Below are 25,620 nucleotides of genomic sequence, written 5' to 3' on the forward strand. Positions count from 1 at the left end.
AAACCAGTCCTTAATGTTTAAAGGGAAACCCAGATCTGCTGTATTTATTTATTCACAAATTTATCTTGTAAATGGACACGTTAACTGAATCGTGTTCGCCTTCACACTGATTGTCTCTGCGGATTGTCCTGCACACATTCACACAACACAGCCTGAAACACCGGCCAGCTGTTCATACAATATTAATAACAACGGCTGGTATGATCCGATTATTGTGAAATCCAAGTGTTTAATACACTTGGATATTAACTGTATCAGTCATTGTCTCTGTACGTGGATTTCACTCCATGCTGCTAATAAAACTGTCATTTCTTCGTGATCGCACAGGCACTTGAGATTATATCTTCCGACACAATGTATCTGATCTCTTCCCTGTCTGTCTCAAGTCCAGCGCACATCTTCGCTTTCAGAAGCAGAGCTATTTCCTCAGTGGCAGCAAATACTTAACCATCCACAAAACATGGACGTGTCCGCCATTAGATTAAAAGTTCTGTAAGTAAACTGAAAAATATAAATACAATATGTTATGTTATATATTGTTTATCATTCTATATTATTATTATGGTTGTTATTAATAGTGAATAAAACTAAAGCTTTTGAGACTATTATTTTGTGTTATTTAATTTGTCATTGACCGTTTCTTCCTTTAATGTAGGCTTAATAATCTTAATTAAAAAAATGTGGGTGCCCTTTTTCAATTTCAGCACGTGCCCCTCAAAAGGTCTGTGCACGGCCCTGCTTGGAACAATTAATCCATCTTGCTGTCTGTCTAGAACCTCCTTAAAACCAGAAGAAAACCGCCCACCTCTGATTATCCTCACCTGCATACTGCACCATCTCATACACCCACTTTCCAGTCCGAACCTGAACCAATGCAACTCGTCCGAACCCGCTTGTCTTCTGAAGAAAGACAGAGGAGGTTCCAGCAACGGCTCTGTATGTACTGCAGGCCCAGTTCTTGCCAGCTCCACCCACCCCTGCCCATGCCTAGATCCGACCCTGATGTACTGCGGTCAGTCCGGTCATTTCAGATGGTCCTGTCCTGTCCATCCCAACACACATCGAGAGTCCACTGCTGTCCACACCCGTTGAGTTTCCATCTGTGTACCAGAGCCTGGTAGCAGTGTTCAGTAAAACCCTGACCTCCTGTCTACCTCCCCATCGCCCGTGGGATTGCGCCACTGATCTGCTGTCGGGTACCACTCCTCCTAGGGGGCGCATATATCCTCTTTCTCTCCCAGAGTCCCATGGAGGATTACGTGAAGGAAGCCCTGGAGCTGGGCATTATTTGACCGTCAGCATCACCTGCTGCATCAAGCTTCTTTTTCGTGGCCAAGAAGGATGGAGGACTTCGGCCATGTATTGATGATAGAGGTCTAAATGCAAACGCCATCAAATATCCATACCCGTTGCTCTTGGTGCCCACTGCCCTGGAACAAGTTCGAGGAGCCTGATACTTCACTAAGCTGGATCTGTGCAGCGCTTATAACCTGATCAGAATCCGAGAGGGCGATGAGTGTAAGACAGCCTTCATCACTCAGATCGAATATAACAAGTATCTGGTGACACCCTTCGGTCTGGCGAATGCCACATTCCACGCTTTCGTTAATGAGGTGCTAAATCACTTTGTTATAACCTATATAGATGATACATTAATTTATTCCCCAACCTTGTCCAAGCACGTTTCTCATGTACACCAAATTCTCCAGTGTCTGCTAAAAAATTAACTTTTCATCAAGGGTGAAAAATGTGAATTCCACCGGCAGTGTATAGCATTTCTGGGATACATCATTGATGCTGCAGGCATCCACATGAATCCAGACAAAATCCAAGCCATCACAGAGTGGCCACAGCCTTCAAGAAGTTTTCTCAGCTTTGCCAATTTCTACCAGCGCTTCATTCGTAATTACAGCACCATTGCCTAGACTCTCACTTCCCTTCTCCGAGGAGCTGCACGGTCTCTTTCGTTAACCTATCAACGCTTTTCATCTCCTCAAGACAGCTTTCACCTCGGCTCCGATCTTGAAACATCTTGATCCCTCTCTCCCTTTCCTGGTAGAGGTCAATGCATTGGAATCCAGAGTGGACGCAGTGCTATCCCAACGTCACAGTCTGCCCCCCAAACTCTATCCATGCACATTATTTTCCCGGAAACTCTCTTCCGCAGAAAGAAATGATGATATCGGGAATCAGGAACTCCTGGCAATGAAATTGGCACTGAAGGAATGGCGGCAATGGCTGGAGGGTTCTACACATCCCTTCCTAGTCCTAACGGACCACTGCAATTTGGAATATATGCAATCGGTGAAGTGTCTCAACCACGTCAGGCTAGATGGGCTCTGTTCTTTACACAGCTTCAGTTTCATCTCACCAACCCGGATCAAAGAACACAAAAGCAGACGCCCTCTCCCGACAGTTTGACAGTCATTCCATTCCCTTCTCCGCGGAACCCATCCTACCTACCACCTACATAGTGGCACCTATACACTGGAATATTATGGACCAGATCCATCAAGCACTCACCACAGAATCAGCCCTGTCTACCTGCCCAGTCAATCGCACGTATGTACCCATCTCAGTACGCCCTCAGTTGCTTGACTGGTTTCACTCGTCCCCTGCCTCAGGTCATCCCTGTTTAATACGTAACCTGAATATGCAACAAAGCACCTCACCTTCCCACCTTATAAATGCATAGATTCTTGAAATTATTGAAGCGTTTTGGATTCTCCAGGTAATGAGGACAATAGGCCATAGTTTCTGTTCTTCAATGCCCAGGTAATTAAGATACACAGCTATGTGCTGCGGTAATATAGATCAGTGGTTTATACAGTGTTACGCTCACACAGCCAGTTAACAGCATACTTGCAGAACTCTAAACTCTCCAGAACATTCTCAAGCTAATACAAAACGACTAATTATAAAATTATTATAAATACGTTACAATGTCAGTCATCTAACCCTTGCCCCGGAACCCAGTATCTCCCACTAATTAACATCAATACCAGACATCCAACATGAACTGCCCCACCCCCCAACACACAGACCTGAAGTAAATTCAACATTTGTTGTCCCCTTTACTACTGCTAGGTGGGGATGTTTTGCCTTATTTGCTTAGTGAATATACAGGGTGGGCCATCTGCTGTATATCTGACTCAGAAGTAGTACATCTGTGACAGTGTGGACAGTGAAGTGTAATAATGAGGTTTGGCATGAAGAAGATGAGACAAAGTTAATTGTGTGAATGCCTTGAAGACAACTACAAGCCATCTGAGCAAGTTCTTTAGTGACCTTTTAAAGTTGACGAGTCCCAAAAACATGAACATCAATATGGATTTAACAGGTCAGAAGCTGTAGCAGCATTTTCAGTAATTTTTAAATGTGGTACAAACACATGAGGGAGGCTCCCTTCAATGCTCAGCAGAAAACCAGCGCTTGAGCAGAGCCACCGTGTTGAGACTGAGAGCAGTGCTGCATCCTCACCCCTTACTGCAGCGTGTGCCACTACAGCTCAGTGCTACAGCAGGACTGGCATCAGGAGTGTGAATGGAGCATCACATGAATGCAAAAACATGGAACAAATACAGGAGAATACAAAAAATACAAAACTACATTTGTAATGCATGTGTTTTATGTGGAGTTTGTAATTTAAATGTAATTATTGTTTATAAATCAATTTATAAGTTTCTCCTGAATTAAACTGATTTACGTGCAGAACTAATTATAGGCAATTAAGTGGCTAATTTCTTTGTTTGGTTCTGGCTTATATATGCCGTGTTGTAGAGAGCGGGGGGGGTCGGGAGTGCATTGCAATCGGTGCGAGAGAGGGGAATGGCAAGGACAAGCGGGCTGTGTTTCAGTAAAGTTTGTAGAAAGGAAAGCGTGATTTTATTTGTGAATGACAGGGTAACGGGACTGGTGGTGCTATTTTGCACGAAGCACTAGTGTGAAAACTAGATTTTATCTGCCTGTGTCTTTAGTAGGGAGCTTGGATTGACCAATTCATGGCAGGGCGGCCGACCTGTCTGTGTGTTGTCTATATATCTGTATCGGGCTATTGCTGTTCTAGTAGGTCCTCCCTCGATCTCCTTTATAGTTCTACTGTGTGAGGCTTTGTTTGTGTGATATCGGTGTGGTATATGAGTTTATTTTGTTTTATTTGTTTGGGAGAGCACAGCTACACCCCCAGCCCTCCAGCTTTTGCATGGTTGTGATTTTTAACAATAAAGAAGGTTTCTGTAATTGTGTAGAACACAGATAGCTTAATTTCTATAGCCCTGACCTTCGGGTTGAGGTGTTACACGTTTACATTTATTTCTATATTAAACATCTGAGAATATGTTGGGGGGGGATTTCTACCACCTTTGTAATCTAACATTGATACAATGTGTTTCTTAATTTTCAGATAAAGCCACCATCTTGAAATGTGTATTAATTTGTATTGAAAGTGATGTTTAAACTAAACTGATTGAAAACACTTGCTTTTACCCTGAGCTCTGCTGTGTCGGTGCTCTGGCCCTCCTGAGGTCAGTGTGAGAAACAGGAAGCATTGACACATGAAACACCTCTCTCTCTCTCTCTCAGCGCCACAGGAAGCCACAGAGTCAGTGTTGGGCACCTGTCGAGCTGCACTCACGACATGGAGCATCTTTGTCTGTTTCTTGCTGTTCTTCTCTGGGCTGCTGTAGCTGGTAAGAAACAATCAGACCTGATGACAGAGGCTATAGTGGCTACTGTAGTCCTGGGCTTTTCAGTGATGTAAGAAATGCAGTGATTTCCACAGTTTATATGATAACACTCAATACTTCATAGAAAGGCAATTTGGGGTGTGGACTTGACATCCTCTGTCAACTGTCATTGTAAGTGTGTGTGTGTGTGTGTGTGTGTGTGTGTATGAGTGTGTCTGTGTCTCTGTGTGTGTAGTTGTGTGTGTCTCTCTGTCTGTGTGTGTGTCTGTTGGCAGGGGTGGAAAGTAATGAATTAACTAAAGTAATGAGACTACTCTCGTTGCTGTAATTGAGTAGCTTTTTCGTGTACTTTTTAAATTTGGTAATTTTACTTTTACTTAAGTATGTTTTGAGTGAAGTATTGTACTTCGCTACTTTTAAAAAGGCATTTGTTCAGGGTTGCCACATGTTACTCCGAAATTCCCCCCACTGGGGAGCCAATTTCCCCCGATTTCCAAACATTTCCCCCATTTTCACAATACTCTTATTAGAGAGGAACTGCATATACAGTATTGCCGTTCTAATGTATATGGGCCTTAAATATTAACTTGATACAAAACTGCAAATTTTAACTAATGTACTGCAATAAAAGGCTGTCTTACTTCTTACTTCTGTCTCAGGAAGTGTAACAGTCTTGGCTGCTGACCAGGTGCATTTAATAGTCTTTTTATGTCGTCTTGAGGAGGTGTGCATTTAAGTGTGAATTTAAATTGACACGCAGCATGAAAGGTCGTGAAGTCATGATGCTTAGAGCCAAAGGTGGATTGCACATATTGTATTTTAAAGTGTGTGCATTTATCCTGTTTTAATTTTATTTTGAAAGTAGAAAACTGATTCAACAGGTGTTTATTTCCTTTTTTTAATGCAGCCACTTGCTGAGAAAAATGTGAACCAGTAACATTTATGAAGAAAAGCAAACCTTGAATATAATTAGTTCACTTGTTTAAACATTTGAAAAACTATAGTGAGGGGGGAAGAAAACACACAATCCAACAGCTCTCATATTTAAATCCCACATAGATCTTGTGGATTGATTGGAAGGATGCTATGGATAAAAATAACAGTGAAACAGTGATTATTATTTGGATGAGTTTTCACTGAACAGAGGAATTAACATGGACTCCACCTTGCAGGCTGATATTCTGATATTGTGATAAGCATCATGATTCGTGTTGGCCTATACACTCCTTTAACATAGAGTGAATACATTATATATATATATATATATATATATATATATACACTCACCTAAAGGATTATTAGGAACACCATACTAATACTGTGTTTGACCCCCTTTCGCCTTCAGAACTGCCTTAATTCTACGTGGCATTGATTCAACAAGGTGCTGAAAGCATTCTTTAGAAATGTTGGCCCATATTGATAGGATAGCATCTTGCAATTGATGGAGATTTGTGGGATGCACATCCAGGGCACGAAGCTCCCGTTCCACCACATCCCAAAGATGCTCTATTGGGTTGAGATCTGGTGACTGTGGGGGCCAGTTTAGTACAGTGAACTCATTGTCATGTTCAAGAAACCAATTTGAAATGATTCGACCTTTGTGACATGGTGCATTATCCTGCTGGAAGTAGCCATCAGAGGATGGGTACATGGTGGTCATAAAGGGATGGACATGGTCAGAAACAATGCTCAGGTAGGCCGTGGCATTTAAACGATGCCCAATTGACACTAAGGGGCCTAAAGTGTGCCAAGAAAACATCCCCCATACCATTACACCACCACCACCAGCCTGCACAGTGGTAACAAGGCATGATGGATCCATGTTCTCATTCTGTTTACGCCAAATTCTGACTCGACCATCTGAATGTCTCAACAGAAATCGAGACTCATCAGACCAGGCAACATTTTTCCAGTCTTCAACGGTCCAATTTAGGTGAGCTTGTGCAAATTGTAGCCTCTTTTTCCTATTTGTAGTGGAGATGAGTGGTACCCGGTGGGGTCTTCTGCTGTTGTAGCCCATCCGCCTCAAGGTTGTACGTGTTGTGGCTTCACAAATGCTTTGCTGCATACCTCGGTTGTAACGAGTGGTTATTTCAGTCAAAGTTGCTCTTCTATCAGCTTGAATCAGTCGGCCCATTCTCCTCTGACCTCTAGCATCAACAAGGCATTTTCGCCCACAGGACTGCCGCATACTGGATGTTTTTCCCTTTTCACACCATTCTTTGTAAACCCTAGAAATGGTTGTGCGTGAAAATCCCAGTAACTGAGCAGATTGTGAAATACTCAGACCGGCCCGTCTGGCACCAACAACCATGCCACGCTCAAAATTGCTTAAATCACCTTTCTTTCCCATTCAGACATTCAGTTTGGAGTTCAGGAGATTGTCTTGACCAGGACCACACCCCTAAATGCATTGAAGCAACTGCCATGTGATTGGTTGGTTAGATAATTGCATTAATGTGAAATTGAACAGGTGTTCCTAATAATCCTTTAGGTGAGTGTGTATATATATATTACGGCTGGTCAGTCGATTAATCAAAGATTTGGAGTCAGTCCTCCAACACAGCAGTGTGCGCTGAGTTAACTAGCTGGTCTCGCCACCAGTATTAGTGATTAGGGGTGAACATTTTTCAATTGAAATCGAAGAAACTAATTTTTCAATCGAAATGAGTGCTTCATTTCGACTATCGACTTTAAAGACGGGGTCGCGATTATTATTTTGTTTGGCTTTGCAAGTAAACCAATTAATTCAAGTATCAGTGAAAAAAAACGACAGCAGACAGTAAATATCTCTGCGTGTGTGAATTCCTCCCGCTTATCCGTTCTTATGTCACTAAATATTTTAATTAAATACCTAGACTGTGATCCAGCTGTAAACTCCTCAAAATTAGTAAGTTATCAACACTTTCTTCTCCAGCCGCCGGATCTGCGGTAGGATACACTGACTACAATATATACAATATATATTATTGTCATTATAATTTTTTTAGCAGATTTGCAACTATATACCTCTCCTCTATCCTCTGATCAGCTTTGCAGACCCAGGTCTCTGGATCAATGTGCTGATCAATCTTGATCTGTATCTAGTGTTGAGAAGCGCGTTTTCTGTGCTGATGTGCGCATGTGTAACACCGAGCCGTTTCAAAGCGCTTCACTAGGCTATGTTCCAGTGTTATGCTATTTTTATAACTGGTTCTTTATGTTTTATAATTGTATATGTCTGCTACAATATGTGCATACCGATTTATACACCAGTTCACACAATTGTTTGTGTTGTTTATGTATCTGCGCTCGTTTTGAATCGCAGCTGATCTCGCTCGGCTGTCTGTCCTGATCAGCTCAGCAAGTTTCTAATTTTCCTTTTGAATTCAGTCATGAAACCCCCAGAGCTGTTCATGCGCTTTGCCTGAGCTCGGCGTGTTTTCCCAGTCGTTTGCAGTTTTTAAAACGCGTCTCCTCCCGCTGAGCTGCGCGTTTCTTTCTGGTCGCCGACATTTGAAAAATGTTCAGCTTTGGGTCAAACGCAGCGCTCGTCACTGTCACTATTTACCCAGCCGTCCAATCACAGCGGAGGAGGGGCGGGACAAACCCCACACCGCCCGGCCGTGCTCCGTCTAGCGCCTCTTCCCTCTGCGTTGTGCCGCCATTGTACAGTCAGTGTGTGAGCGACGCCAGGTACCTGTGACATCAGCCCTTCATCACTTCAGCCCTTCATCACTTCAGCCCTTCAGCCCTTCATCACTTCATCACTTCAGCCCTTCAGCACTTCAGCCCTTCATCACTTCAGCCCTTCAGCCCTTCATCACTTCAGCCCTTCATCACTTCAGCACTTCATCACTTCAGCCCTTCAGCCCTTCATCACTTCAGCCCTTCATCACTTCAGCACTTCATCACTTCAGCCCTTCATCACTTCAGCCCTTCAGCCCTTCATCACTTCAGCCCTTCATCACTTCAGCCCTTCAGCCCTTCATCACTTCAGCACTTCATCACTTCAGCCCTTCATCACTTCAGCACTTCATCACTTCAGCCCTTCATCACTTCTTCACTTCATCACATCAGCACATCAGCCCTTCAGCCCTTCAGCCCTTCAGCCCTTCAGCACTTCAGCACTTCATCACTTCAGCCCTTCAGCACTTCAGCACTTCAGCCCTTCAGCACTTCATCACTTCATCACTTCATCACATCAGCACATCAGCCCTTCATCACATCAGCCCTTCATCACTTCGGCCCTTCAGCACTTCATCACTTCAGCCCTTCATCACTTCATCACTTCATCACTTCATCACGTCAGCCCTATAGCACTTCATCACTTCAGCACTTCATCACTTCAGCCCTTCAGCACTTCATCACTTCAGCCCTTCAGCACTTCAGCCCTTCAGCCCTTCAGCACTTCATCACTTCATCACTTCATCACATCAGCACATCAGCCCTTCATCACATCAGCCCTTCATCACTTCAGCCCTTCAGCACTTCATCACTTCAGCCCTTCAGCACTTAATCACTTCAGCCCTTCATCACTTCATCACTTCATCACATCAGCACATCAGCACTTCATCACTTCAGCCCTTCAGCCTTTCATCACTTCAGCCCTTCATCACTTCAGCCCTTCATCACTTCAGCCCTTCAGCACTTCATCACTTCAGCCCTTCAGCACTTCATCACTTCAGCCCTTCAGCACTTCATCACTTCAGCACTTCATCACTTCAGCCCTTCATCACTTCAGCCCTTCAGCACTTCATCACTTCATCACTTCATCACATCAGCCCTTCATCACATCAGCACTTCATCACTTCATCACTTCAGCCCTTCAGCACATCAGCACTTCATCACTTCATCACTTCAGCCCTTCATCACTTCAGCACTTCATCACTTCAGCCCTTCATCACTTCAGCACTTCAGCCCTTCAGCACTTCATCACTTCAGCCCTTCAGCCCTTCATCACTTCATCACTTCAGCCCTTCATCAATTCATCACTTCATCACATCATCAATTCAGCACTTCAGCACTTCATCATTTCAGCAATTCATCATTTCAGCCCATTAGCACTTCAGCCCTTCATCACTTCATCACTTCAGCCCTTCATCACTTCAGCCCTTCATCACTTCATCACTTCAGCCCTTCATCACTTCAGCCCTTCAGCACTTCATCACTTCAGCACTTCATCACTTCATCACATCAGCACTTCATCACTTCAGCCCTTCAGCACTTCATCACTTCAGCCCTTCAGCACTTAATCACTTCAGCCCTTCATCACTTCATCACTTCATCACATCAGCACATCAGCACTTCATCACTTCAGCCCTTCAGCCTTTCATCACTTCAGCCCTTCATCACTTCAGCCCTTCATCACTTCAGCCCTTCAGCATTTCATCACTTCAGCCCTTCAGCACTTCATCACTTCAGCACTTCATCACTTCAGCCCTTCATCACTTCAGCCCTTCAGCACTTCATCACTTCATCACTTCATCACATCAGCCCTTCATCACATCAGCACTTCATCACTTCATCACTTCAGCCCTTCAGCACATCAGCACTTCATCACTTCATCACTTCAGCCCTTCATCACTTCAGCACTTCATCACTTCAGCCCTTCATCACTTCAGCACTTCAGCCCTTCAGCACTTCATCACTTCAGCCCTTCAGCCCTTCATCACTTCATCACTTCAGCCCTTCATCAATTCATCACTTCATCACATCATCAATTCAGCACTTCAGCACTTCATCATTTCAGCAATTCATCATTTCAGCCCATTAGCACTTCAGCCCTTCATCACTTCATCACTTCAGCCCTTCATCACTTCAGCCCTTCATCACTTCATCACTTCAGCCCTTCATCACTTCAGCCCTTCAGCACTTCATCACTTCAGCACTTCATCACTTCATCACATCAGCACTTCATCACTTCATCACTTCAGCACATCAGCACTTCATCACTTCAGCCCTTCATCACTTCAGCCCTTCATCACTTCATCACATCAGCCCTTCATCACTTCAGCACTTCATCACTTCAGCCCTTCAGCACTTCATCACATCAGCACATCAGCCCTTCATCACTTCAGCCCTTCAGCACTTCATCACTTCAGCCCTTCATCACTTCAGCACTTCAGCCCTTCATCACTTCAGCCCTTCATCACTTCATCACTTCAGCCCTTCAGCAATTCATCACTTCATCACATCATCAATTCAGCACTTCAGCACTTCATCATTTCAGCACTTCATCATTTCAGCCCATTAGCACTTCAGCCCTTCATCACTTCATCACTTCAGCCCTTCATCACTTCAGCCCTTCAGCACTTCATCACTTCAGCCCTTCAGCACTTCAGCACTTCAGCACTTCATCACTTCATCACATCAGCACTTCATCACTTCATCACTTCAGCCCTTCATCACTTCAGCCCTTCATCACTTCAGCACATCAGCACTTCATCACTTCAGCCCTTCATCACTTCAGCCCTTCATCACTTCATCACATCAGCCCTTCATCACTTCAGCACTTCATCACTTCAGCACTTCAGCACTTCAGCACTTCAGCCCTTCAGCACTTCAGCACTTCATCATTTCAGCACTTCATCACTTCAGCACTTCATCACTTCATCACTTCAGCCCTTCAGCACTTCATCACTTCAGCACTTCATCACTTCATCACTTCAGCACTTCATCACTTCATCACTTCAGCCCTTCATCACTTCAGCCCTTCATCACTTCAGCACATCAGCACTTCATCACTCCAGCCCTTCATCACTTCAGCCCTTCATCACTTCATCACATCAGCACTTCATCACTTCAGCCCTTCATCACTTCAGCCCTTCATCACTTCATCACATCATCCCTTCATCACTTCAGCACTTCATCACTTCATCACTTCAGCACTTCAGCACTTCAGCACTTCAGCCCTTCAGCACTTCAGCACTTCATCATTTCAGCACTTCATCACTTCAGCACATCAGCACTTCAGCACATCAGCCCTTCATCACATCAGCCCTTCATCACTTCAGCCCTTCAGCACTTCATCACTTCAGCCCTTCAGCACTTAATCACTTCAGCCCTTCATCACTTCATCACTTCATCACATCAGCACATCAGCACTTCATCACTTCAGCCCTTCAGCCTTTCATCACTTCAGCCCTTCATCACTTCAGCCCTTCATCACTTCAGCCCTTCAGCACTTCATCACTTCAGCCCTTCAGCACTTCATCACTTCAGCCCTTCAGCACTTCATCACTTCAGCACTTCATCACTTCAGCCCTTCATCACTTCAGCCCTTCAGCACTTCATCACTTCATCACTTCATCACATCAGCCCTTCATCACATCAGCACTTCATCACTTCATCACTTCAGCCCTTCAGCACATCAGCACTTCATCACTTCATCACTTCAGCCCTTCATCACTTCAGCACTTCATCACTTCAGCCCTTCATCACTTCAGCACTTCAGCCCTTCAGCACTTCATCACTTCAGCCCTTCAGCCCTTCATCACTTCATCACTTCAGCCCTTCATCAATTCATCACTTCATCACATCATCAATTCAGCACTTCAGCACTTCATCATTTCAGCAATTCATCATTTCAGCCCATTAGCACTTCAGCCCTTCATCACTTCATCACTTCAGCCCTTCATCACTTCAGCCCTTCATCACTTCATCACTTCAGCCCTTCAGCACTTCATCACTTCAGCACTTCATCACTTCATCACATCAGCACTTCATCACTTCATCACTTCAGCACATCAGCACTTCATCACTTCAGCCCTTCATCACTTCAGCCCTTCATCACTTCATCACATCAGCCCTTCATCACTTCAGCACTTCATCACTTCAGCCCTTCAGCACTTCATCACATCAGCACATCAGCCCTTCATCACTTCAGCCCTTCAGCACTTCATCACTTCAGCCCTTCATCACTTCAGCACTTCAGCCCTTCATCACTTCAGCCCTTCATCACTTCATCACTTCAGCCCTTCAGCAATTCATCACTTCATCACATCATCAATTCAGCACTTCAGCACTTCATCATTTCAGCACTTCATCATTTCAGCCCATTAGCACTTCAGCCCTTCATCACTTCATCACTTCAGCCCTTCATCACTTCAGCCCTTCAGCACTTCATCACTTCAGCCCTTCAGCACTTCAGCACTTCAGCACTTCATCACTTCATCACATCAGCACTTCATCACTTCATCACTTCAGCCCTTCATCACTTCAGCCCTTCATCACTTCAGCACATCAGCACTTCATCACTTCAGCCCTTCATCACTTCAGCCCTTCATCACTTCATCACATCAGCCCTTCATCACTTCAGCACTTCATCACTTCAGCACTTCAGCACTTCAGCACTTCAGCCCTTCAGCACTTCAGCACTTCATCATTTCAGCACTTCATCACTTCAGCACTTCATCACTTCATCACTTCAGCCCTTCAGCACTTCATCACTTCAGCACTTCATCACTTCATCACTTCAGCACTTCATCACTTCATCACTTCAGCCCTTCATCACTTCAGCCCTTCATCACTTCAGCACATCAGCACTTCATCACTCCAGCCCTTCATCACTTCAGCCCTTCATCACTTCATCACATCAGCACTTCATCACTTCAGCCCTTCATCACTTCAGCCCTTCATCACTTCATCACATCATCCCTTCATCACTTCAGCACTTCATCACTTCATCACTTCAGCACTTCAGCCCTTCAGCACTTCAGCACTTCATCATTTCAGCACTTCATCACTTCAGCACATCAGCACTTCAGCACATCAGCCCTTCATCACTTCATCACTTCATCACTTCAGCACATCAGCACTTCATCACATCAGCCCTTCAGCACTTCATCACTTCAGCCCTTCATCACTTCAGCACATCAGCACTTCATCACTTCAGCCCTTCAGTACTTCAGCACTTCATCACTTCATCATTTCAGCACTTCATCATTTCTGCACATCAGCACTTCAGCACATCAGCCCTTCAGCACATCAGCCCTTCATCACTTCATCACTTCAGCACATCACCACTTCATCACTTCATCACATCAGCCCTTCAGCACTTCAGCCCTTTATCACTTCATCACTTCAGCACATCAGCCCTTCATCACTTCATCACTTCATCACATCAGCACTTCATCACTTCATCACATCAGCCCTTTATCACTTTAGCCCTTCATCACTTCATCACTTCAGCCCTTCATCATTTCATCACTTCATCACTTCAGCACTTCAGCCCTTCAGCCCTTCAGCCCTTCATCATTTCATCACTTCATCACTTCAGCACTTCAGCACTTCAGCACATCAGCACTTCATCACTTCAGCACATCAGCACTTCATCACTTCATCACATCAGCACTTCATCACTTCATCACTTCAGCACTTCAGCACTTCATCATTTCAGCACTTCTTTATTTCAGCACATCAGCACTTCAGCACATCAGCCCTTCATCATTCAGCACATCAGCCCTTCATCACTTCATCACATCAGCCCTTCATCACTTCATCACTTCAGCACTTCACCACATCAGCACTTCATCACTTCATCCCTTCATCACTTCAGCACATCAGCACTTCATCACTTCAGCCCTTCAGCACTTCATCACTTCAGCCCTTCATCACTTCATCACTTCTGCACTTCAGCACATCAGCACATCAGCACTTCAGCACTTCATCACTTCATCACTTCATCACTTCAGCACTTCAGCACATCAGCACTTCATCACTTCAGCACATCAGCCCTTCATCACTTCAGCACTTCAGCCCTTCATCACTTCAGCACTTCATCACTTCATCACATCATCACTTCATCACTTCAGCACTTCAGCATTTCATCACTTCATCACTTCATCACATCAGCCCTTCATCACTTCATCACATCAGCCCTTCATCACTTCAGCACTTCAGCCCTTCAGCACATCAGCACTTCATCACTTCAGCCCTTCAGCACTTCATCACTTCAGCCCTTCATCACTTCAGCCCTTCAGCACTTCAGCACATCAGCACTTCATCACTTCATCACTTCAGCCCTTCATCACTTCATCACTTCAGCCCTTCATCACTTCAGCACATCAGCACTTCATCATTTCAGCACTTCATCACTTCAGCACATCAGCACTTCAGCACATCAGCCCTTCATCACTTCATCACTTCATCACTTCATCACTTCATCACTTCAGCCCTTCATCACTTCATCACTTCAGCCCTTCTTCACTTCAGCCCTTCATCACTTCAGCACATCAGCACTTCATCACTTCAGCCCTTCAGCACTTCATCACTTCAGCCCTTCATCACTTCAGCCCTTCAGCACTTCAGCACTTCATCACTTCATAATTTCAGCACTTCATCATTTCTGCACATCAGCACTTCAGCACATCAGCCCTTCAGCACATCAGCCCTTCATCACTTCAGCACTTCATCACTTCAGCCCTTCATCACTTCAGCACTTCAGCCCTTCATCATTTCATCACTTCATCACTTCAGCACTTCAGCACATCAGCACTTCATCACTTCATCACATCAGCCCTTCAGCACTTCATCACTTCAGCACTTCAGCACTTCAGCACATCAGCACTTCATCACTTCATCACATCAGCCCTTCAGCACTTCATCACTTCAGCACTTCAGCACTTCAGCACATCAGCACTTTATCACTTCATCACTTCAGCACTTCAGCCCTTCATCATTTCATCACTTCAGCACTTCAGCACTTCAGCACATCAGCACTTCATCACTTCATCACATCAGCCCTTCAGCACTTCATCACTTCAGCACTTCAGCACATCAGCCCTTCATCACTTCAGCACTTCATCACTTCATCACTTCAGCACTTCATCACTTCATCACTTCAGCACTTCAGCACATCAGCCCTTCAGCCCTTCATCACTTCAGCCCTTCAGTCCTTCAGCACACGACTCCGCGGATAGTGCGCATCCCAGCCTGAAGCAGCTGCGCCTCCACAGCGCCGAGGCCTCGCAGCCAGCGCTTCAGCTGCGGAAAACGCTTTGCTGGACACACGGGCTTAAGTGTGTTTAATAAGCCTTACTGCTCATTTACTGATAATACACTGTTATTGTTGATTTCCTGTCTGGCAGTGTTCAAATAATTTTTGTCAAAAAAAGGTTATTAATTTGGACACAAGTGTGTGAAGAAAAATAAGAATTAAAATTGAAAATTGAACTGAATCGAACATTTGTGGAATCGTTAAATTATATAGTGAGCAAACATTTGAAGAGCTTTTTGGCAAAACGTGATAAAAGCCAATTCCACACATCATTCAAGGTATTACTATGGATATACTAATTTTTCACATAGTATATAGTTTAATCTAAAACGAGTTATATGTCTTGTAATCCCAATGCTGAAAACGCAACGTTTGACATTCCTGATTCATATCAAAACGCAATATATCCATTTTAGCCAATCAGCATCGTTTTCAAAATCTCTGAACGGTGAACATTCACACGATCACAATGAATGCATCATTCAGCAATGTTGAGGAAATATCAGACAATATCACAAAAGACAAACCCGTACTTAATAGCAATTTGCTTTTTGGAAAGAAATGTTTCTGTAAAATACAGCCTGCTGTCCTGACCAGTGATGTCCGCCACAATAAAGTTATATCAACATTTGTTAGTGTTTTATGTAAGTTAGCATTGTGATTTTATTTGTATTTATTTATTTAAATATCAGCAACAGCCATTTAGAAATAATAATAATACAAACTTTTAAATCAATAGAACAGTTACTTTATTGTTATCTGTGCACTCTGGCCATGATTGAGCATATATTTTATGTGTTTATTTATTTATTTATATTCTCAATTATGGCCGAGTGCACATATATGTAGCAGTAAAGGTTCTATCGATTTAAAAGTTTGTATTATTATTATTATTATTATTATTATTATTATTAATAATAATAATAATAATAATAATAATAATAATAATAATAATATTTCTAAATGGCTGTTGCTGATATTTATATAAATAAATACATATTCAAAAGGGTGACAAATTTAAAGAAAAACCTGATTAAATGAGTGGAGGAACATAACAAATGCAGATGCCTCCAAACAGGTGTACTGCATGATACAAATAAGCAATTAACATCCTATCATGCTGTGTGCCATGTATAAAAATGCTGAGCAGGTCCAGTTGACCTCGATTTTGGATCAAGATGGCAAGAGCAAAGGATCTAAGTGACTTTGAAAGAGGCGTCATTATTGGGGCACGAATGGCAGGAGCTTCAGTCACACAGACGCTCAACTGGCTCGTGTTCTGGACAAATGAGCGAGTGCATGTGTGGGACACCAAGAGAACGGGACAGGCCTGACTGCTGGACCCCTACAGTGAGGGGGTCCGGAGGCTCTGTTATGCTGTGGGGGGCATTTTCTTGGCATGGTTTGGGTGCATTTGTCCCCTTAAAGGGAAGGGTCACTGCAAATCACTACAAAGTTATTCTGAGTGATCACCTTTATACTATGGGAGTGGTCTCTTCCAGGATGACAATGCCCCATCCACAGGGCACGAGGGTACGTAAATATAAGTATTACATTGTTTTTTAATTGTTGTAATTTGTTAAAGATTATTGTAGGCCTATAGATAAACATAATAGAAACTTTCAAGCAGTTTGTCTACTATTTGTTACTATTTCCCTTTATCATTGTACACTGTTCAAAATTAATGTTGCAAAATGAGGGCAAAGATGATTGGGGAATTCAGGGCGGGGAGGTGATTTTGACAATTGGAGACCTGAAATGCAATTCTGTGTCATTTCGAAGTCGAAAATCAGCTCAAAATCTCCATGAAATCTATTAAATCAGGCAGATTTGGACTCAAACATATCTTTGTTTCACAACCACACATCACCAGCGTAAAATCACACATCAACCGAGATTATATTTGAAAACTAAACGCAGTTTCTGGTGCTGGTCAATCACAGATCTATTTCGGTGGGTCTCTGGAATTGTAACGGGTGAGGATGCACCATTTTCTATATGTGCACCTGCTAGAAATACGTGTCTGCACTGGAAATTAGCTGTTTCCAGTGCTGATGTAGGAGTTTCTAGGTGAATACAAGCTATGGCACCATGAGCCCCCTCCCTGGTTGAGTGTATGCATATTTTGGAGGCGAGGTTGAAATATGTCCACACGTCAAACGATCCACAGTTTAGCTGTTTATTTATAGAAATCAGGAAAACAAACTGAATACCTGTGTCTTTGACGAGTACAAAGTGAAGCTCTTGCCTCAGTCCAGACATGTACAGAGACACGCGAAGTGGGAATCTGCGCGCAATCAACTCACTAATCGAACACGAACACGGGCTCTAGCACATCCCATACGTCCCATCCTATCAGCTAATAACGAGGAATTGCTGCGACTTGCTTCCACACAATAACAAGCACTGAGTGCAACAAACCTCCATAACAATACATACAAAAAAAAAATCAATCATGATAATAAGTTAATTAAAATTATTCTCACAGTCCAGTAAAAAATGTCTGGCGGTCCAGATTTGGCCCACGGGCCGCCTATTGACACCCCTGGTCTACATCATTTGAAATAACCTCTGTTTCGCACTGTTTGTATGTGCAGGGTCAAATAACTAGGTAATTAATAATAATTAATACGTGTGTGCCATGCTCTCATTATGAATACTGTACAGTACATCATGATAGGTTATTTGATCCTGGTGAGACATTTGGTTTCTAGGTCTCAGCAAAATAAGTTACAAATAAGCAAGAAGTCTTTAAAAGCTGTTCTCTCCTCACAGGATCTGAAATAAAGGGACGAAAGGGAGGGTCAGTCAGCGTTGTGTGTCACTATGAGCTCCAGTACAGAGACCATGTGAAATACTGCTGTAAAGGGTATTACTGGAGTAGCTGCAGCCCTGTGATACAGACAGACTCTCACACAGCTGGAGAGAAAGTGTCAATCAGGGAGCAGAAAACTCTGGGAAGATTCACCTTCACAATGCGACACCTGCAGAAGAAGGATGAAGGCTGGTACTGGTGTGCCATAAAAAGAGGACCGACAAGAGATGACCATAAACGCATTTATCTATATCTGAGAGTGGATGAAGGTAAAGCTCAATTGACTAAACAGAAGTTTATGAGGAAAGTACATTTTATAATGTAGTAAACAAGATTCCTCATGTTTATCATTTCTCACTGGCACATCAAGATAAACAGATATTTCAATATTATTCCACTCTACTTTAACATCTGAATCAGTGTGCCTGTTTAAAATTAAAATGCAATTACTAGGCTATTCTTATATTTGGCTGGAGATTAATGATAATTCACTTCATATGGTTTAAACAGTTTAAATTTTTTCACCTGTCTATCTCACATAGCGCCTTTGTTTTTTTCAGCAATAAAAACAACACCAGGCCGAACAGCCATCACAGCCCTCCCCACTGCAGGCAGCAGCAGGACCCCCAGAGCTCCAGACAGCACCTCCACAGAGCCGCACACCCACAGACACAGCACTCGACTCATCACACCCAGGTAACTTTTACTCGCACACTAAAGAGAAGACAGTATCAATACTTACTTAATTCATGTATATTCTTTACAGTAAAATGGGTCAATGGAAACCGCTTTTCCTCTCCCCTATGAACATCCCACTCAAGAGGCCCACAGCGCAAACTGAGAAAAACACTTTCATCGTGTTGTGTGGTACAAGAGTGTAGGTATGAACACAGTCATCAGAGTTTGTTTTTCTTGCTTCTTTTTGCAGCGTTTCCAAGCATACCACCAGGACACCTGTCTCAGTGACCTGTGGCTTTCTTGTGGTGGCCCTGGGAGCCTCTCTCGCACTCCGGGCGGTCAACAACAGAAGAGGCAAGCAGGCCTTACTAATGAGCTCAGTAGTGTCTGGTCTCTGCATTAGAGTTGCTCACCTACATTTTAGTTAGCAGTTTACAGCAGCTTGCAGAAACATCTGAGCTTTGCTTTTATCTTGCTTGTGTTATGAACACCTTTGAGACAGTTCCTCTGTGCTGATGTGTAATGCACAGAAAAAGCAGAAGTGGGTACATGTTAGATTTCCTTTTTCACTTCCTGTAAACAGTGTTATGAAACTACCTTGACACATTTTCAATCCTTTACAATATAGAGTTCCAATGTAGATTTTCAAGGACCATCACCATTTCTAAAAAAAATGTATAGGTCCTCCTGTGATGGTAGGAGTGTATAAGTTAAGTATGTTTGCTGACCTCCAGACTGCACTCACTGTATCAGACGGCAATGGTCTGAAGTCTTGAAGGAAGGAGTGCGCACAGGCCCGCCCGAAGAGGCAAGCAAGCCCTGCTACTGAAAATGAGCTCAGTAGTGTCTGGTCTCTGCATTAGAGTTGCTCACCTACATTTTAGTTAGCAGTTTACAGCAGCTCTTGAAGGAAGGAGTGCGCACAGGCCCACTGATGTCATAGTTTCTCCTTTATTTATTTAGATGGAAACAGAAACAAGAACATGCCACAGGATGCAGAGCAACCAGCACAGAGTCCAGCAGCTGTAAGAGGTGTTTTTATTAGTCTTACTCTCACAGGCTCAAGGAATGGTAGCCAGGCAGTCACCATATGGTCAGACTCTTCTGTCTAGCTGTTCAGTTACTGAACCAGTGCCCTTCAGTACTGATAGTCAGGTTCTGAATACGAGTGGCGGAGGAGCAGCGAGGTGCCCACAGCGGTCAAGCCCATATGGCACACATCATCGGGCTCTGTCATTGGGCTTCAGGCTGCCTTCGCTTCTCCACAGCTTCCCAGGATAGAGTAAACCCCTCCGTCTCTCCTGCTCCCAGAGAAGTGCTCAACCTCTAACTTCTACTCCTCAGCCCCCTGGGGAACTGGCAGACGTGACATACGCAGCCCTGTCCTTCAACAAGACGTCTGGCAGAGTGGTCATGGTAATTCTCATCCGTAGCCTTCTCACTGCTGTGATCCACCATGTACAGCAAGCACACATACAATATACAGTATACATATTCCTGGGTCTGGAGAGAGAGCAAGCCTTGGAGGCAGTATAGAAAAACAACTCCTAAACAGGTGTAAGAACATACGTTCACAAACGAGAGGAGGCCATTCAACCCATCATGCTCGTTTGGTGTCCATTAATAACTAAGTGATCTAAGGATACTAGGTAAAGCCTTGCAATACACTCAGACCAGTAAATTAGCTGGTGGCTCTGAGACCAAGGAAGAGAGAACTGTAGTTTAAGGTCCATTGGTCCCTCCAGATCCTGCAGGACTGGAGCGCAGGCCAGGGCCGCTCAGACAGGGACAGCAGGAAGTAAACATCTTTCATAGGATGAGGGTGAGCTACAGTGTTCAATAAACTCCTCAGCACTGGTCCTGTATTTACGATGGTGTATAATTGACTACATTGTGTCATATGAATTTGATTTCCCATTGTCTTTAAACTGACCGTTAGGCCTGGAGCTCAAGTCCTAGACCACCCAGTACTAAAGATGCCTCTCTCAGATTCACAGGGACTCCGACAATGAGGTTTTGTACAGCGCCCTTGCTTTTGGGACGAGAGCCGACCAGCAAGGATCCCGAACTCCACAGGACCAGCCTCCAGCAGAAATGTATGCCAGTGTGCGCAAGAAACCCCAGTCTCCCTGAGGCTGGCACTGCCAATCTGCTCTGCTTAACAGTGGTGGGACATGAGGGACAGGTGGAGCTTTTGCAAAATAAAAGGTTATGACACCTATACATAATTTTCTTGCCTTCATAAAATCTATCTGGAAAAACTTATTTTCTATTCCTGCTGGGTTGAGACTTGTTCACTCCCAATAAACTTCCATGGCTGATCAGAACTTATGTATTGGTTTTAGAGAGACACTGCAGGCGTTGCATCACCCAAAACATTGCTCTGTCGCTTCGTTTCACAAGCTGATCGAGAGACCATGGAAGTATTGAATGATTAAATCAGCCAGCAAGGAGCCGACCATGACATGTGAAACCAAGGGCTGGTTTCACAGACCCAAATCAGCTCTGATCTTAGACTGCCCAACAAGCTTTTGAACAGAGTAATCCTAGACTAATGCTTATCAAGGTCTGTGAAAGCAGCTGAAAGACTAAGTGGCACAGTGTGGGTTAAAGTGCCCTTGATGTGCACTTTCGGTTAATCATGCTTTTGCTAACAGCTCTGGAGAGGAGACCTTCAGGTTGCTTATTATTATTATTATTATTTTATTTCTTGGCAGACACCCTTATCCAGGGCAACTTAAAACATAAGTGCAAAACAAAGTGCAAAAATACAGTTCAATAAAGGCATCAATCATTACAAATTCTATTTACATAAAACATAGCAATTCAAAATATAATACATTTTACAACTTCTAATTTACAATTTACACAGGCAAGTACAGTAAGGTCCTACATCCTGGATGGTAAAGCTAAGTACTGTCAAGATGTAGGGTCACAGTCAGGGGATACGAGAAAGGGACCAAGGAGGAAAAATGTAAAATGCAGGAAGCATAATAACAATCTGTGAAGTGCTATCTGACGGGGGTTAAAAGGACTAATATTATAAGTACTGTCTGTAAAGATGCATCTTGAGTAAGCGCCGGAAGGAGGTCAAGGACTCTGCTGTTTTGACTTCGGTGGGAAGGTCGTTCCACCATTTAGGGGCCAGGGAGAAGGAGCGGCTCTGGAGGAAGGAGAGTGGAGAGGAGGCAGAATTAGCCTTCTGGCACTGGAGGAGCGCAGTGGTCTGGAGGGGATGTATGGAGAGACGAGTGACTGGAGGTAGCTTGGTGCAGTGTGGTCGAGACAGCGGTAGGTGAGGGTCAAAGTCTTGAACTGAATGTGTGCCAGTATCGGGAGTCAGTGGAGGGAGCGGAGTGGAGCAGCATGCGCGAATCGGGGCAGAGAGACACCAGACGAGCCGCAGAGTTCTGGATGAGCTGGAGCGGCGGGTAGTAGATGCAGGCAGGCCGGCCAGGAGGGAGTTGCAGTAGTCCAGGCTAGAGAGGACCAGTGACTGGACGAGCAGCTGAGTCGAGTAGTTGGTGAGGAAGGGACGGATCCGGCGTATGTTGCTCAGGAAGAATCTGCAGGTGCGCGTCAGCGTGGTGATGTGCTGGGTGTAGGAGAGCGCAGGATCGAGGGCGACTCCTAGATTTTTTGCAGAAGAAAAAGGAGAGAGTGTGGTGCATTCCAAGGGGATCGAGATGGGGAGGTCAGCAGAAGGTGAGGAAGAGTGGGGGAAAAACAGGAGATCCGATTTAGAGAAGTTGAGCTTGAGGTGGTGTGAGTGCATCCAGGTGGAGATAGCAGACAAGCAGGAAGAGATGTGAAAGGGGATGATAGGGTCAGAAGAGGGAAAAGACAGGAAGATCTGGGCATCATCAGCATAGAAGTGGTAGGAGAAACCATGTGATGTGATGAGGGGGCCCAGGGAGCGAGTGTAGAGAGAGAAAAGGAGCGGGCCCAGGACGGAGCCTTGGAGTACATCTGTGAGGAGAGGTTGGAGGGTGGATGAGGAGCCTCCCCATGTCACTTGGTAGGACCAGTCACTGGGGTAGGAGGAGAACCAGGTGAGAGCAGTCCCAGAGATTCCAAGGTCAGCGAGGCAGGAGAGGAGGATGGACTGATCGACGGTGTCAAATGCTGCAGAGAGATCAAGGAGGATGAGGACTGAGGAGAGGGAGGCCGCCCGAGCATGGCTGAGGGAGTCAGTGACTGCCAGGAGAGCCGTCTCAGTGGAGTGAGCTGTGCGGAACCCGGATTGCAGAGGATCAAGGAGTGAGTGTTGGGACAGAAAGTCAGAGAGCTGACGGTGGACCGACCGCTCGAGAGTCTTTGAGAGGAAGGGGAGTAGGGAGACAGGGCGGTAGTTCTGAGGAGAGGTGGCGTCAAGAGTTGGTTTCTTGAAGAGTGGGATGACAGCAGCTTGTTTGAATGCCGAGGGGAAACAGCCAGAGAGGAGGGAGGAGTTGAGGAGGGAGGAGATGAAGGGGAGAAGATCAGGAGCAGTCGCTTGGAGGAGGCGAGAAGGGAGAGGGTCCAGGGCACACGTTGTAGGTTTGTGACGTAGGAGAGCGGAAACATCAGAGTCCGAGAGAGGTGAGAATGAAGAAAAGGAAGCTTGATTGGTGGGAGGTTTGGGTGTGATGGGAGAAGAGGGGGGACTATTGAAGAGCCTGAGGATGTCTGCAATCTTGGAGGAGAAGAATGAGGCGAAATCATCAGCAGTGAGAGATGAGGGTGGAGGAGGGTGAGGGGGGGCAAGGAGGGAGGAGAAGGTGGAGAAGAGCCACTTCTGTTCAGCAGCACGCAGACTAGTTTGGGTTGAGCAGAGAGCCAAGGCTGAGGAGGGGAGGGACGGGCAGGACGAGACGTGAGAGGACAGAGAGTCAAGGGAGGAGAACAAAGAGGAGGTAGCACAGTTGACAGATGTGAAAAACAGTCAATGGAAGGTAAGAGAGTGAAGGCAGTGGAGGTGAGGGTGGAGGGGGAGACAGAGCGGAGATTATGGGGGAAGGTGACAGAGGGAGTGGGTGGAGTGGGGAGGGAGGGGAGGAAAAGGCAGAAGGAGATGAAGTGGTGGTCTGAGATGTCCGTGGGTGTCACGGAGAGTGTAGAAGGGGACCAGCCTCTAGAGAAGATGAGGTCTAGCTGGCGGCCAGCCCTGTGAGTGGGGGGAGACGGGGAGAGAGAGAAGTTAAAGGAGTGAAGGAGAGGAAGAAGTCTGGCACAGTGGGAAGGGTTGGAGAGGTGGATGTTGAAGTCTCCCAGGAGGATGGTAGGTGAGGACAGCAAGGGGAGGGAGGAGAGAAGAAAGTCAAGTTCATCCAGGAAGGGGTGAGTGGACCAGGTGGACGGTAGAGAACTAGAAGGAAGAGGTGAGAGGGAGAGGTGATTTCCACTGCATGGAATTCAAAGCTGTGGGTCGTAATAGAGGAGAGAGGGGGGACAGAGAAGAGGAGAGAAGGGGAGAGCAGGAGCCCAGTTCCTCCTCCCCGCCCGGTAAGACGAGGGGAGTGGGACAGGATGAACAGAGAGGATAATGCAGCAGGGGTGGATGAGTTCTCAGGGGAGATCCATGTCTTGGTGAGAGTGAGGAAATCCAGAGACTAGTGGGAGGCGAAGGCGGAGATTGAATTCCAGACAAAAAATCCTAGTAAAGCTAAACCTACCCACCTCTCCTGCTCCCAGAGAAGTGTTCATCCTCTACCTTATCTTATCCCAGCCTATGACCTGAAGCACAACTGAAGGTAAGGGTTGCCCTTCTGTCTGTATAACCAACATGCTTCCCTTTACAAAAATCCCAGACATCACTCCTGCCAATGTGCCCGTCTACACAACGCAAAGCCTTTGTAATCTGTAAAGAGTGTCTGCATATTCTGTACTGCTTTGAAAATCACCATCTATATCCAGTGGCTTCACATAATATGCATTATAGACGTGTGAAATCTGCTCGGTACGAGGAGGCAAGTGGCATTGCCAAATTGTGCTCCTGTTAAGACCATTCACCAACTCCCTAGAGCAGTGGATCTCAAGCCTGGATTCAAGGGGGACCAAAGTCCTGCTCGTGTTCCAGCCGAACTGTCACTTTCCCATCTAAAACTGTATGGAACCATTTTGCTAAATTTGTCAGTTTTGGTTAGATTTGGAAAAAAAATTAAACAGGACTTTGGGTAACTGGCACTAGGCTTGGGAAACACTACTCTAGGGTCACTAGGGAACTTCCAAACAATTGTACCACATCTGATTGGTTCCCTGCTGGGTTACACTGTAAAGGCGGTGTACAGCTTTGAGAAAGAATGGAAGAACAGTCTGTTAAATCCTTTAATCCAATTTACAGGGCAAATGCAGAGAATATATGGTTTTGCAAGCAGGTGCTGCCTGAAAACATATCAAACCAGTAAATACATGTTCTATAGTTTATGCAGTGCAACTTGTATTGAAATTCAACCCTCATACAAAACCAGGATACCATTGGAGAT

At 44.9% G+C, this 25,620-nt stretch overlaps 1 long non-coding RNA gene across 1 annotated transcript; it reads left to right on the top strand.

The window, feature by feature from the left end:
- The first annotated feature begins 20,117 nt into the window (after positions 1-20,117).
- Positions 20,118-21,346, top strand: LOC136761951 (uncharacterized). The gene is made up of 3 exons (XR_010820414.1): positions 20,118-20,181; positions 20,501-20,572; positions 21,146-21,346. It is a non-coding gene; the product is annotated as an uncharacterized LOC136761951 (long non-coding RNA).
- Positions 21,347-25,620: the final 4,274 nt, after the last annotated feature.

Source organism: Amia ocellicauda, chromosome 2 (genome assembly GCF_036373705.1).
Source record: "Amia ocellicauda isolate fAmiCal2 chromosome 2, fAmiCal2.hap1, whole genome shotgun sequence".
NCBI classification, from domain to species: domain Eukaryota; kingdom Metazoa; phylum Chordata; class Actinopteri; order Amiiformes; family Amiidae; genus Amia; species Amia ocellicauda.